Source organism: Cricetulus griseus, chromosome 4 (genome assembly GCF_003668045.3).
Source record: "Cricetulus griseus strain 17A/GY chromosome 4, alternate assembly CriGri-PICRH-1.0, whole genome shotgun sequence".
Classification (NCBI taxonomy): domain Eukaryota; kingdom Metazoa; phylum Chordata; class Mammalia; order Rodentia; family Cricetidae; genus Cricetulus; species Cricetulus griseus.
Window position 1 is genome coordinate 72,685,138 of NC_048597.1, and position 13,994 is coordinate 72,699,131.

Below are 13,994 nucleotides of genomic sequence, written 5' to 3' on the forward strand. Positions count from 1 at the left end.
GATTGCTTCTGTCCCTTCTCCTTTCAGCTCTAGGCCCCCTTTTGGTGCAGACCCATCGAGGCCCTGGGCCTGCTGCCTCGGGTTCTGTGAGTTTACATGTGCATTGATCCTGTTCATTCAAATGGCTTAGTTTTCTTTTTTTCCTCCATCCACTCTGGCTTTGACAGTCTTTCCACTTTCTCTTCCACACATTTCCCCAAGCTCTGAAGGGAGGGATCTGATGCAGTCTTCAGATTTAGTATGAAGGGTTTGAAGGACTCTTATTCTCTGCATAATGTAGCCATGGGTCTCTGGAGTTGTTCTCATCTGCTGCAGGAGCAAGCTTCTTTGACGATGGCTGAGCAAGTCACTGATCTAAGAGTACAGCCAAATATCATTAAAAGTTCTCTTATTGATACTTTTGTTTTTAATGAATATTAGTATTTAATTATCCCCTTGGTTGCTGGGCTGAATAGTTTGGGGTTCTTGGTTACCCAAGAATTGTTAGATACGGTTTCTATTTCAGGGAGTAGGCCTTCAAACTAATCGGATAGTATGTGGTTACTAATAAGCTTTGTGCCACCATTGAACTAGCATATCTTTCAGGCATTGTATCATTCTAACTCAAATGGTGTGTGGCTGTGTGGATCTTTATGTTACTCCTTTAGTAGCATACAAAGTACATTCCTGGAATAAAGATACTGGAACACAGGGATGGATGTTCTATGTAGGCACCATCTCAAATTTTCCATGTTGAAAGAGTTGTGTGAGTGTTTCTTCATCAATGGGGACATTTGTGGAGAACAAACTGTATCTTCCCAAGTGCCTGGATTGTTTGGGGATTTCCATGGGAATATTTGGCCAAAAACTCAGTGAGATATCACTCATTCCCAATACAGGTTGCCTCCACTTTGTGACAAGAGATGTTAACTTGGAACTCTGTCTCTCATTATTTGGAAAATCATTTAGATTCCCTTTGTATATGTTGTACAAAGCTTTCCTATTCGATGATTCATACGATTCCTTAAATGGTCATTGACTTTGGCTTTCTCAACATGTATTCTTTTCCTTGACCCCCTCTTCCTTCACCTTCAACACTTGACCCTCCCATTCCTGCTTCGTACCCAACCACTCATAACTATCTATACTGTTTAACTTTCCAGGGAGATCTATCTAATCTTGCCTCCAGTTCCTTATGCAATACCTAATCTAAGTGGCTACAAATATATTCACTTGGTTATTATTGACTTTGCAGCTAATATCCACATATAAGCAAAGACATACCATGTTTGTCTTTCTGAGTATGTTAACTCACTCATAATTTTTTTCTCATTCTCTCTGTATATATGCAAATTTCCTGACCACACTTTTTGTAATAGATGAGTAACATTCCATTGTTTAATGCACCACACACTTTACTCATTCTTCCATTTCAGGATATCAATGTTTCTTCCAATTTCTGGTTATTATGAATGGAAAAGTGATGAACTCACTTGAGAAAGTGTCTCTGTGATAGAATGATGTATGCATTGGGTATATGCCTGAGAGGGGTATAGCTGGATCTTAATGTAGATACCCATCTTCCTGAGGAATTGAACATTTTTTGCAAAGTGTTTGTACAAGTTTTGCCCCCCACCAACAATAGATGAGTGTTCCCCTTACTCCTCATACTTGCCAAAATGAACTGTGATTTATTATATTGATCATGAGCATTCTGATTGGTGTAAACTAAATTGTAAAATTATTTTCATTTTGAAACTCCCTGATGACTAAGGATGTTGAACATTTCTTTGGTCTTAGCCATTGGATTTTCTTCTTTTGAGAATACTCTGTTCAAATCTGACCTCTATTTATACTTGTGTTATTTGTTTTCTTGGTGTCCTGGCTTTTGGCTATATGACCTCTATTCAATATGATGTTAGTAAGAAGGTTTTCTCACCCTGTATACCATCACATTGTCATTATGATTGTGTCTGTAATGGCAATCCTTGGTTGACAACTGAAATGAACTATAATCCAGAAATGGAGGGTACATTTCTAATCAAGATCTTGAGGCAAGAAGACAATGCGCCTTTGATCTGGATCTTCAGGCTGGAAGACCCAGCTGTATTCTGGACAACACCTTCTATTAGAAGCCCATATAATGACCATCAAAGAAGGAAAGGTTTGTTCTTCCTGCTTGCCCTCACCTTGTCAACACATCCATTCCTCCTTTGGGATTGCTGCCGACCATCAGAAATGCACAGATACTAGATTTTTGAAATTTCTATTATTTTTTTCTTCCTTTCCTTGTTAAAATGATTTTATTCCCAAAAAATATAAGTACATAATTAGATGGTGTGTGGGAGGGTGAAACACAAAAGAGTCACAGTGAATTTTGACCACAGAACTCAGTGAAGCAAGACATGATCTCTGGATGTGGTCAAAGTGGCTTCCTGGAGAATGGGGAGAGGGTATGTAGGTAAGCATAATTTTTTTTATTTTTTAGTTTTTTAAATTTGTATATTTGAATTACAAACAAGATTGAATTAAATGACAATCCCAGTTCCCATCTCCCTCCCTTCCTCCTCTACCACCCCTCCAACTAAAATCCTACTTATCATATGTCTCTTATTTTAATCTACACCAGACTCAAACTTTCTGCTTCCTCATGAACTCTGCCTCCTTCCTTTTTTCCCCTTCTCACTCTCTTAGCTTCCTCCCCCTTTTCCAGTGTTCTCAATTTGCTCAGGGGATGGAGAGTCTTCCCCATTCTCTTGGGGACAAAGTTTATCTCTTTTAGGGACTTCCTTGTTTACTAGAATCTCTGGCAGTGTGGATTGTCAGATGGTAATCCCTTACTCTATGTTTAAAATCCACATATGAGTATGTACATATCATATTTGTCTTTTGTGATAGGGTTACCTCGCTCAGAATGGTTTCTTTGAGTTCCATCCACTTTCCTGAAATATTCAAGATTCCATTGTTTTACTGCCGAGGAGAACTCCATTGTGTAAATGTACCACATTTTCTCCATCCATTCTTCGGTTGAGAGGCATCTAGGCTGCTTCCAGTTTCTCACTATTACAGATAGTGCTGCTATGAACATCATTGAACAGATGTCCTTGTTTTATGAATGTGCTTCTTTTGGGTATATGCCTAGGAGTGGAATTGCAGGATCTTGTGGTAGACCCATTTCCATTTTCTTGAGGAGTCACCATACTGATTTCCAAAGTGGCTGTACATGTGGGCACTCCCACCAGCAGTGGAGGAGTGTTCCTCTTTCTACACATCCTCTCCAGCATAAACTGTCATTGGTGTTTTTGATTTTAGCCATTCTGACAGGAGTAAGATGGTATCTCAGAGTTGTTTTGATTTGCATTTTCCTGATGGCTAAGGATGTTGAACACTTTCTTATTTGTCTTTCAGCCATTTTAGATTCCTCAATTGAGAATTGTCTATTTAGTTCTGTACCCCATTTTTAAATTAGATTGTTTGGTGTTTTGGAGACTAGCTTCTTGAGTTCTTTGTATATTTTGGAGATCAGCCCTTTGTCAGATGTGGGGTTGGTGAATATCTTTTCCAGTCCATGGGCTGTCCTTTTGTCTTGCTGACTGTGTTCTTTGCCTTACAGAAGCTTCTCAGTTTCAGGAGGTCCCATTTATTAATTGTTGATATAAATGTCTGTGCTACTGGTATTGTGTTCAGGAAGTAGTCTCCTGTACTGATTAATTCGAGGGTATTTAGCACTTTATCTTCTAATAGGTTCAGTGTGGCTGGTATTATGTTGAGGTCTTTCATCCATTTTGACTTAAGTTTTGTGCAGAGTGAAAGGCTTGGGTCTATCTGTAGTCTTCTACAAATTTGCATCCAGTTATGCCAGCAAAATTTGTTGAATATGTCTTTGTTCCAGCCCATATATTTGGATTGTTTGCCAAAAATCATGTGTTCACATCGACCCCAGATGCTGTCTGGGAGGCCAGTACAAGACTGATCCAGACCCCTGAACATGATTGTCAATAAGAAGGGATATACACTGGCCATGGACACATGGGGAGGGGTCCAGGCACAGCACAGGAAGATTTTGTGGACTTTGCAGAGCCCCCGTTGAGGGCCCTACCCTGCCTGATGAATGGGGGTTGGATGGGTTGGGGAGTAGTTTGGGGGTGGGGAGGAGGGATGGGTGTGAGTAGAGGGAGAAGGGACTTACATGTGAAACAAACTTGTTCCCCAACTTGAACTAATAAAAATAAATAAATAAATAAATTATGCGTTCATAGATGTGTGGGTTAATATCAGGGTTTTCAACTCTATTCCATTGGTCTACCTGTCTATTTTCATGCCAATACAAGCTGTTTTCAGGACTATAGCTCTGTAATAGAGCTTGAAGTCATGGATGGTGATGCCTCCAGAAGGTCCTCTATTGTGCAGGGTTGTTTTGTCTATCCTGGGTATTTTGTTCCTCCATATGAAGTTGAGAATTGTTCTTTTAGGTCAGTGAAAACTTGTGTTGGGCTTTTGATGGGGATTGCATTGAATCTGTAGATTGCTTTTGGAAAGATTGCCATTTTTACAATGTTGATTTTGCCTATCCAAGAGCATGGGAGTTCTTTCCATATTCTGGTATTTTCTTTAATTTCTTTCTTTAGAGACTCAAAATTCTTACAGTACAAGTCTTTCACTTTGTTGGTTAGTGTTACTCCAAGGTATTTTATGTTGTTTGTGGCAATTGTAAAGGGTGATGCTTCTCTGATTTCTATCTCCACCAATGTGTCAACCGTATTTGGTAGGGCTTCAGACTTTTTTGAGTTAATCTTGTATCCTGCCACTTTTCTGAAGGTGTTTATCAGCTGTAGGAGTTCCCTGGTAAATTTTCCGGTCACTAAAGTAGACTATCATATTGTCTGCAAATAGTGAGTCTTTGACTTCTTCCTTTCTGATTTGTATTCCCTTGATCTCCTTTTGTTGTCTTATTGCTCAAGCTAGAACTCCAAGGACAATATTGAGGAGGTATGGAGAGAGTGGACAGCCTTGTCTTGTCCCAAATTTTAGAGGAATTGCATGAGTTTATCTCCATTTAATTTGATGTTGGCTCTTGGGTTGATGTATATTCCTTTATTATGTTGAAGTATGTTCCTGTTATCCCTGATTTCTCCAAGACCTTTATCATGAAGGGGTGTTGGATTTTTGTCAAAGGCTTTTTTGGCATCTAAAGAGATGATCATGTGGGTTTTTTCCTCAGTCTGTTTATATGGAGGAATACATTGCTGGATTTTCATATATTGAACCATTCTTTCATCCCTGGGATGAAGCCTATATAAACGTGGTGGATGATTTTTCTGATGTGTCTTTGCATTTGATTTGCCAGTATTTTATTGAGAATTTTTACATCGATGTTCATGAGGGATATTGGTCTGTAGTACTCTGTCTTAGTGGTGTCTTTGTGTGGCTTAGCTATCAAGGTTATTGTAGCTTCATAAAGAGAGTTTGGCAATGTCCCCTCTGCTTCTATTGTGTAGAACAATTTGAGGAATGTTGGTATTAGCTCTTCATTGAATTTCTGGTAGAATTCTGCAGTGAATCCATCTGGCCCTGGGTTTTTTTTTTTTTTTTGATTGGGAGACTTTTGATGACTGCTTCTGTTTCCTTAGAATGTATATGTCTGTTTAAGTTGCTTATCTGTTCTTGATTCAATTTGGTAAGTGACAGCTGTCCAGAAAATTATCCATTTCCTTTACATTTTCAAATTTAGTGGAGTACAAGTTTTCAAAGTATGACCTGAAGATTCTCTGGGTTTCCTTAGTGTCTGTTGTTATGTCCCCCTAATCATTTATGTTTTTGTTAATTTGCATGTTTGATCACTGACTTTTGGTTAATTTGGGTAATGGTTTGTCTATATTGCTGATTTTTTTGAAGACCAACTCTTTGTTGTATTGATTCTTTGAATTGTATTTTTTGTTTCAACTTTACTGATTTCTCCCCTCAGCTTGATTATTTCCTGGAGTCTGCTCCTCTGTGGTAATTTTCTTCCATTTATTCTGGAGCTTTATATCCAAACACAAAATAATATACCTTCTTATCAGCATTACATGGAATCTTCTGTGGTTTCTTATTTTATTCCAAACATTAACTGTGTCAGGCAAGAAACATCCCTGTGACACTTGTACATATGAATATAGCAAACTGGATGTTTCCATCAGATGATTTTCTTCTACTGTGTTATATTGTAAAACTCACTGGCATGTTCTTACACATTGCCCTTTTATTTAAGATTCCATGTACTAATCATGGCTTAGTTACTATCAGGATATATATATATATATATATATATATATTATATATATATTAGAGATATGAATTGGTGTAGATAATAAAAAACCTCTCCTATGTCTGCCTGTCCTAATCTTGGATTGATCTGGTGATATATGTGTCTTTGTCTTCAGGGCCTTCTTTCTTCAGGCCACAAGTTTCTATTCAGCCATTCAAAGATTATTCAAACATATGAATTCCATGTCCCTGTGGGAGATTACTTCTCTGTGTGTAAAGCATATGATAGTTCTTTCTATTGGGAATAGGTAAGCAGGGCTTGACAAGGATTGTGGAACATCAATGACCGGACAACATTGGCTTACTTGGCAATTCTCTGAGGTCAGTGACAACTTTGGGGTTAGGATTAGAAGGAAACCTAATGTCAAGGAGCAGTAGATGATAGCTGGTAGTACAGTGTGCAGCTTGGCTGTGTGAGCTGTCTGCAGTCTTCTCCTGCCCAGTTTTCCCATAGGGAGCATAATGCTGACTTACCAGGGGCAACCAAGTGACAAGGTTTGCATGGGTCTAATCATTCAGTATCTTTCAGGTTTAATAAACTTGTATTCACTGTGTATCTCCTGTGGCAGAATATGAATTTCCACATCCTGGTCTTACAACAACCATCCATACTGAGCTCTTTTCTCTGTAGAAGGATGGTACTTTGTGACTGCTTATCAAATTGCCCTGTATATAGTTGATTGGCCAATCTTGTACCCTTAGCCATGATCAAATCCTACATGGCAACTTTCTCAGCCTAGTCCTACTGGCAGACAGAGTGACTCATCATTTTCTTCCAAAACTTCTCCCACTATATGTTACTTGGTCTTTTACCATTACATCTTTTCACATTCTTATATTGTTTATATTATATTGTGCTGAGTATAATTTCTTTTCAAAATTATTTCCAAACTATCCAACTGTGAATACCCTGTGAAGTTGAACTTCAGCTAAAGTGAACACACCACATTCCTTCTTGGGTCAGGTTTAAATGGTGGATGCCATACTGTGCAGATGTGCTTGCTCTGCCTTGTCTGCGAGCATCTACCCTTCTGGTAAGAAATGACTCTTGAGAGGCAATAGTGGAGTGGTGGTCCCTTGTTTAGGTCCTCATGACTTTTTTCAGCAGACACCAGCTGTTTTATGGATCTAAATATGTATCAGCTAATTTAGGCAGCCTGCACATCTGTGTGTTGTGACTGGATGAGGGAAGTATGAATATTACATTCAAGTCAGACAAGCTCTGTTTCTCAAGGTGACAGACAAGAAAGCAGTAGAAAGCAGTGCATGTTTCTCAGCATCCTGGACCTTGCTCCTTCTTCACATCTGCAACAGCTGATGCTTTTGAAGCCGATTCTGCTCATAATACTTTAGTTGTCATTCGATGATTCTAAGTGGTTATAAAACAAACAACAATGGCTACAATGAGTACTACAACACAATGCTTCTCATTGAACATGCCTAAAGCAATCCTTTAGAGTGGGCACTCTTCTGTTAAATATATGAATATCCTTCTCTGCTTGGTGCATCTTACTAAGAGAGAATGATTTTGTGAAGCTCTGTGTCTGAATCATCTCCCATGTTTCACATCACCTGTGATTAATATATTAGTCACCTCAAGCAGTTTCAGACATACTCTGTTTCCTTAGTCACTGCAAACAACCCATCTTGGACCCTGCACCATCACCTGTTTCCGAACTTGGCTTTACTGGGTCACTGCACTGCCTCCAATTTCTATTCAAATTCTGCCTTTCCCTAGCTCTTTAGTGTTGATTTATATCAATTACATGCATGTTTGGTCTTAACGCTGATTCTGCAAAAGTTCAACCAAAAAAATTTCCACAACTGAGTGGGTAATGTCAGAGCGACACTGGGCAGAAGTGTGGAGAAATAACTCTGCAACACACTGACATGTTTGCCTGAAAGCCACACATGCCTTCTTGGCCTTTTGCCAGTTTTGCACTCTGCTTAATGGCTGCAAACCCTGTATTGATATTTGCTGTCTTTTCTCAGCCATGCTGTGTCATCTCCTATGGATTTTATCCAGGTCTGCCTCACTACTCTAAGCACATTTAAACACAGCATCCCGAACATCTGCCTCCTCCTCTCTATATAAAGACATGTCTATTCATCCTAGGTCAGAAGAACAGTTATGAATGGTGATGGTTGCTCTGGACTTAAAGGAATATTTTAGTCACTCTGGGATTTCTTCAGGACAGGTGCTCACATATGGTAACCCTAATAGACATGATGTCCTGAAGACTGAGTCCTCCGCTGTTTGTGAGGATCAGGAAATTAGCTTCTGTGGATCTGCAAGAAGTCTTGGCACACAAGCCTAAATGTGTTACCACCTATTTTATATTCCATTGGACAGCGTCATTAATTTACCTGCCTTGTGCTTTCAGGAACTAGTGAATCAATAACTAGGAGGACTTAAGGAGAACTCAAGCACATGACTAGTGCCTACTCTAGTGTGAGGTCCCTGGATATGAGATAATGATGCAGCCCAGAGTACCCTGGTCTAAGAAGAAGCTGGAATTACCTCCGATAGCTTGTACTTTTTCCATCTTCATTTTTCTATCACATCGTACAGGTATGGACAGGCATAAGGGTACTTTCGAGGACTCCTATACTCAGACCGTTCTGCTGTTGATGTCAACAAGTTGTACTTCAACTCTGCTGTTCATGATGGGGGTTGTTCTTCTGTATACAGAGAATACATGTTGCTTTTAATGCTGGGTAAATAAAATTGAATTGGCCAATGGCCAGCCAGAATTTCACTAGGTAGGAAATCCAAACAGAGATGAAGACAGAAGGAAAGTAAGGTTAGAGGGATGGGATGTAGCCACCAGAGAGATAAGATGTGAGGTTAGAGGGCACAATCATCATGGTTAATTATACATCATTAGAAAGATATAAAATTAGAGGTAGAGCTAGCCACTATGAAGCATGACCCGGCAGCCAAACAATTTTCAATTATAATTGACCTATTTGGGAACTAGCAGGTGGAACAGAAAACTTACAACTACACTTCCTTGTTGTTTCAGCTTTGTAGCACTGTTTACTTTACCAGGTAAGGATTTTTCAACCTAATGTTTAGTATTTCCTGAAGTTACAAGTCCAACAATGAGCCTTAATTACCACAGATAACCTCCATGATACCAGTGTGATTGTAATGGAGACACATAAATTTTCACAATTGAATTAAATAGGACTTATAGACTAAAACACCTCTATGTTAGTTGGGAAGGAGCATTAATTATTGTAAAAAAAAAAGTGGCATTTAAATTGTGATTTTGTCACCTGTTGACTAAAATATTTTCTACTGGTAAACTATCAGTTGATTTTTGTTACCAACAATATTGTACCCTATTAAAACAAAATAAAATGAAAAAGTTCAATCAGAAATTTAATTCCATGTTTTCATCGTATATTGTAGACATTAAATAAAAATTTTAAAAAAAAATCCTCTCAAACCTACACTAGAGCTGAAAACAAATTCCCATGAATGGACAGGGAAACTTCATCCAGTGTGGATGGCTTCAAAGTGGTACTGCCATCTGAAAATCAGTGTGGAAATTTCTCAAAAGGCTTAAATATTGTTTTCCATTAAGCTATGCAAAAAATGCTTGATACCCAACTACTGGTGTACTTATTTAAACATATCCTTCATCATTCTATCCACAATATCTAAGGAAGAAATGCACCCTATAGCTATCTTTCAACTTGATAATGGATGAAGAAAATATTTTTTAAGTATGCGTTAACTTTCAGTTCTAAAGGACAATGATATCTGCAAACAAATTGACAGAAATTAAAGAGATTATTTGAAGATCCTAGAATCTAATCTTGTTGGTCTAAACTTTTATCTTGAATATCCACAGTATCCATGAAAGTAGGAAGGGAGGATTATGGGAAAAGTAGATGTACCTTCGGAGAGGGAAATAGCAGGACACAGGTGCTATGAATGCAACAATGAAAGGAGATTGTGCTTGACTGTGGAAGAGGAAGTGACTATTAGAGAGAGAAGGAGAGGAAGGAGGAATACATAGAGTGAAGGAAGAGGAAGAAGAATGCATAGGGAGAGGATAAGGGGCAGAAGTAATACTGAGGATGCTTGAGCAGAAAGAGGAAATCCCATTTTATATACCTAGGTAAAGAACACATAGAAACACATTGTATTAGAGCTATACTCCACATAGTGGGATATTGCACTCCCTGCACCTATATATTAATTAAAACCATCCAGTAGCATCTATGAAGCTGCCTCCTGGATGGATAACCTCATGAATTTGGGAGGTACTATGCAAGGAGCACATGGTATCAATTGGCTTACCAAGATAAAAAGGTGGACAACTACACAAAAGGTATAAAAAGCCACCCTTAACAGTATCATAGAGGCACATGCATCTTGGGGACACACAACACATTCCTAATTGGAACAAAATCAATTCAATGTTAGGGAACTCATGCACTGCTCTATAGATCTATACAAGAACGAGTGGATGGACACCTCATAACCCTAGAGGAAAAACTGCCACTTCCTACTATACCACTAAAGGATTTTATTTTTGTCTTTTTGTTGTTTTTCTTGTTTTTAGAGTCTCCACTAAGTTCCTTAATAGAATGCATCTGGCTTCAAAGGGGAGTCTGAAAGTGTTCCTTCCACTTCTGTTTTTTCTCTTAATAATTAGGAAGCATTGATTTATTCTTGTTTTACTGTCTGTTAAATATCTGATGTGGATCCATCTGTATCCAAGGATTCTAGAGTTGTGAAAAGATTTTGGTACCATTTCAATGCCCTTATTTTGAAGGCTGGTCTAATGTGTGTACTGCTTCTTGGTTTAATGTCAGGGTTTCAGTTATAACTAGAATTTTATCAATTTCATGCTAGGATTTCCAATTTAATAGAGTGATGTGGGTGTGGGTAGGCTGACACCAAGGATATGACAGCAGGAGAACTGGGCCTGCCCCTTCCACCCTGGGAAGCTAGTGTTAGACTAGATGCACAAATACATTGCAATGTTTGTTCTTGGAGCCAAATCGTTCTCCAGAGACAGTACTGGTTCTTCACACTCACTAGCAGCCTCCTGTCACAGTGATCCACACTTGTTACAGATGCCCCATTCAACATGGAAAGTAATGTCTACAGCAGGGAGAGCTACAAATCCATCTCAGGGATTATTCTTAGTCACTGGATAAAGGTTCACAAAGTTTATGTGGTTAGAAGCACAGAGGACCAGCAGATCCAGGGAAGCTGTTTCCAGAGCAGGCAAGAAAAGAAAAGTCTGAGTATTGAATAGATGCTCTGAACTCTCCCTATCCTAGTAACACACAATGTTTTCTAAGAATGGAGACAAGTCATCGCATGTATTATTCATTGTAAATAATTCTTATGCCCTATATCTGGTCCAAGTTCCACTACTTCTTCTGCTCCTTGATCCTCTCCATGTAGCCAACTATTCAAACCCAAGACCTTCTCTCTCTATCTGCCTCCCTCACTTTATCTGTCCCTCTCTCTCTGTCTCTGTCTCTCTCTCTCTCTCTCTCTCTCTCTCTCTCTCTCTCTCTCTGTCACACACACACACAGGAGACACATTAAAAATACATCAATATTTAACAAAACAAGCCAACAGACAAAAAAATGTAAAGCACAACTAACACAAAGAGAGAGACAATCAACAGCAATGAAAACAGATATATAGTAATCATAACATGTATAACCAAAAGACCAGTAAGAATAAAAATGCCCAAACAAAGCATTAACAGACAAAACATCTCCCATAGTGTCACAGTACAAATGTTAAATGCCCCTTCTCTTCCCTCCTGCCTGCCCTCTACTTGGGGACTCCTGGACTGGCACCTCAGGTCCACTCTACACAGATGGCAGTGACAGAAATGTCATGGTTGCTAGTCAAACGTTTTCTATTCTTACCATACATGCCAAACTGTTTGCAGAGATTATCTCTGGTCATTGTATGGGTCCAACTAACTTCAGAAATACAACACCACGATCCAGGCAGCCACACTACCTTGAAATAACAACATCAAACGGACCCTTCATGCCACGCCCCCTGCCACGTGAGAGAAAGGCCTTTAATGCCTGGGAAAGGCACATGCGCAATACAAAACCTCACTGAGCATAGGAACCTAGAAAAGTTGGCCACACAGTGGCATACACAGTGCTGCTGTCAGCTTACTTTTGGTGATATATTTATGCTTTCCAGGGGAAGGAATGTGTCTGCTCATAACAGCAAAGGAGGTTTAGGGACCTCTCAGCAAAGAGATAATTCCATGCAGTCATGTATGTCCATCATCCCACGGGCATTTACCAGGAGCCCAATATATGCCAGGCATTATTCTGGGTGCTGTTTGCACCACACTATGACCATCCCTACTACACTACCCTGTTAACACTAGACACTCAAGAAAAGCCTACGAAAAAATAAAACTACCTAAATATTTCTCCAGAACCTCTCCATGGTAGAGATTCCTGGCTGGGAACTGCATGGAAGTTGCATGTTTACGAGTGGGCAGTAGGAGGAGCTATTGAGTCTCCTGGCCGCCTCCTGACAACTCTCACCTTTTTTCAGTTGTTGTAAAGTTAGCAGCCATTAGTGGTACTGGACTAGGGCCATCCACAGGGCTGGAGGAGGGGACTCTGCAGAAGCAAGAACTTGTGGAGAAGGTGCTGGACCCGAAGAGATGGAGCTGTGCAAAACTCAACAGCCGGCTGCTGCTGCCATGTACCATCATGTATTCAAGAAAGAAGGGAAAGGTCAGGGTTTCAAGCTCATTCTTCCTTCAGGTAAGCCGGCTTCAAGACCCATACGTGCATGCCCCCCTACCACACACACACACACACACACACACACACACACACACACACACACACACACACACACACACACGCTACTCTGAAATCAACTGCATCTCTGTCATGATCTTCATGGTGGAGGCCCAGCTGGCCTGACACTTGGAGCAGGTCTTCCCCAAGCTTGTAGGTTTCACTGAGCACTACATGTGTTCCCAGGACTATGGTGGACTTGCTGAATGTGATGTGACTACCTTCAAAGGCTTCCAGATACTGAACTCCCTGCGTGCTGAGCAGTAACTGCCGAGCAATTTCAGGACTCCGTGTCCATATTCAGTCTACATCGGGGACTGTAGTTTAGAAGTGGGCCTGGTACTTCCAGTGTCAAGGGAGGCAGGGATGGGGGAGGGGCGGGGAAATACAGTCTGGCTTGCCTTGGAATGGCTCAGCCTGACTGTGAGTCGCCTCACAGGGTCTGCAGACAAAGCTGCCTTCCAGGGACCTTACTTGTCTCCACCTTTGGGATCACACTGTAAGAAAAAGAAACCTGGAAGGCATACAAATGGCTTAAAGGGCCACATGGCCCAGCAAATGGGGTCTGTCAGGCCTGGGGATACAAATTATCTCATGACCCATCCTCTGTCTGTCAGGCATGGCAACAGAGGCCCATCCTCTTTTTGCTCAATTTGTGGCTCTCTGGCCTCTGGAGCTACTCTGTATGTTTGGGCAGAAACAAGACATCCCATCTCCAGGCTTGCAGTTTCTCCAGGTCTCAGACCTTCAGCCTCTGCAGTACCAAGTGCATGTGTCAATGGCCTGAGAATGCTTCTTAGCTTAGGATCCACAAAGCATTGATTATTGGCTTTTATAACCAAACCAGCAGCTCAGATAGACACCCATGTTGTCAAATGACATG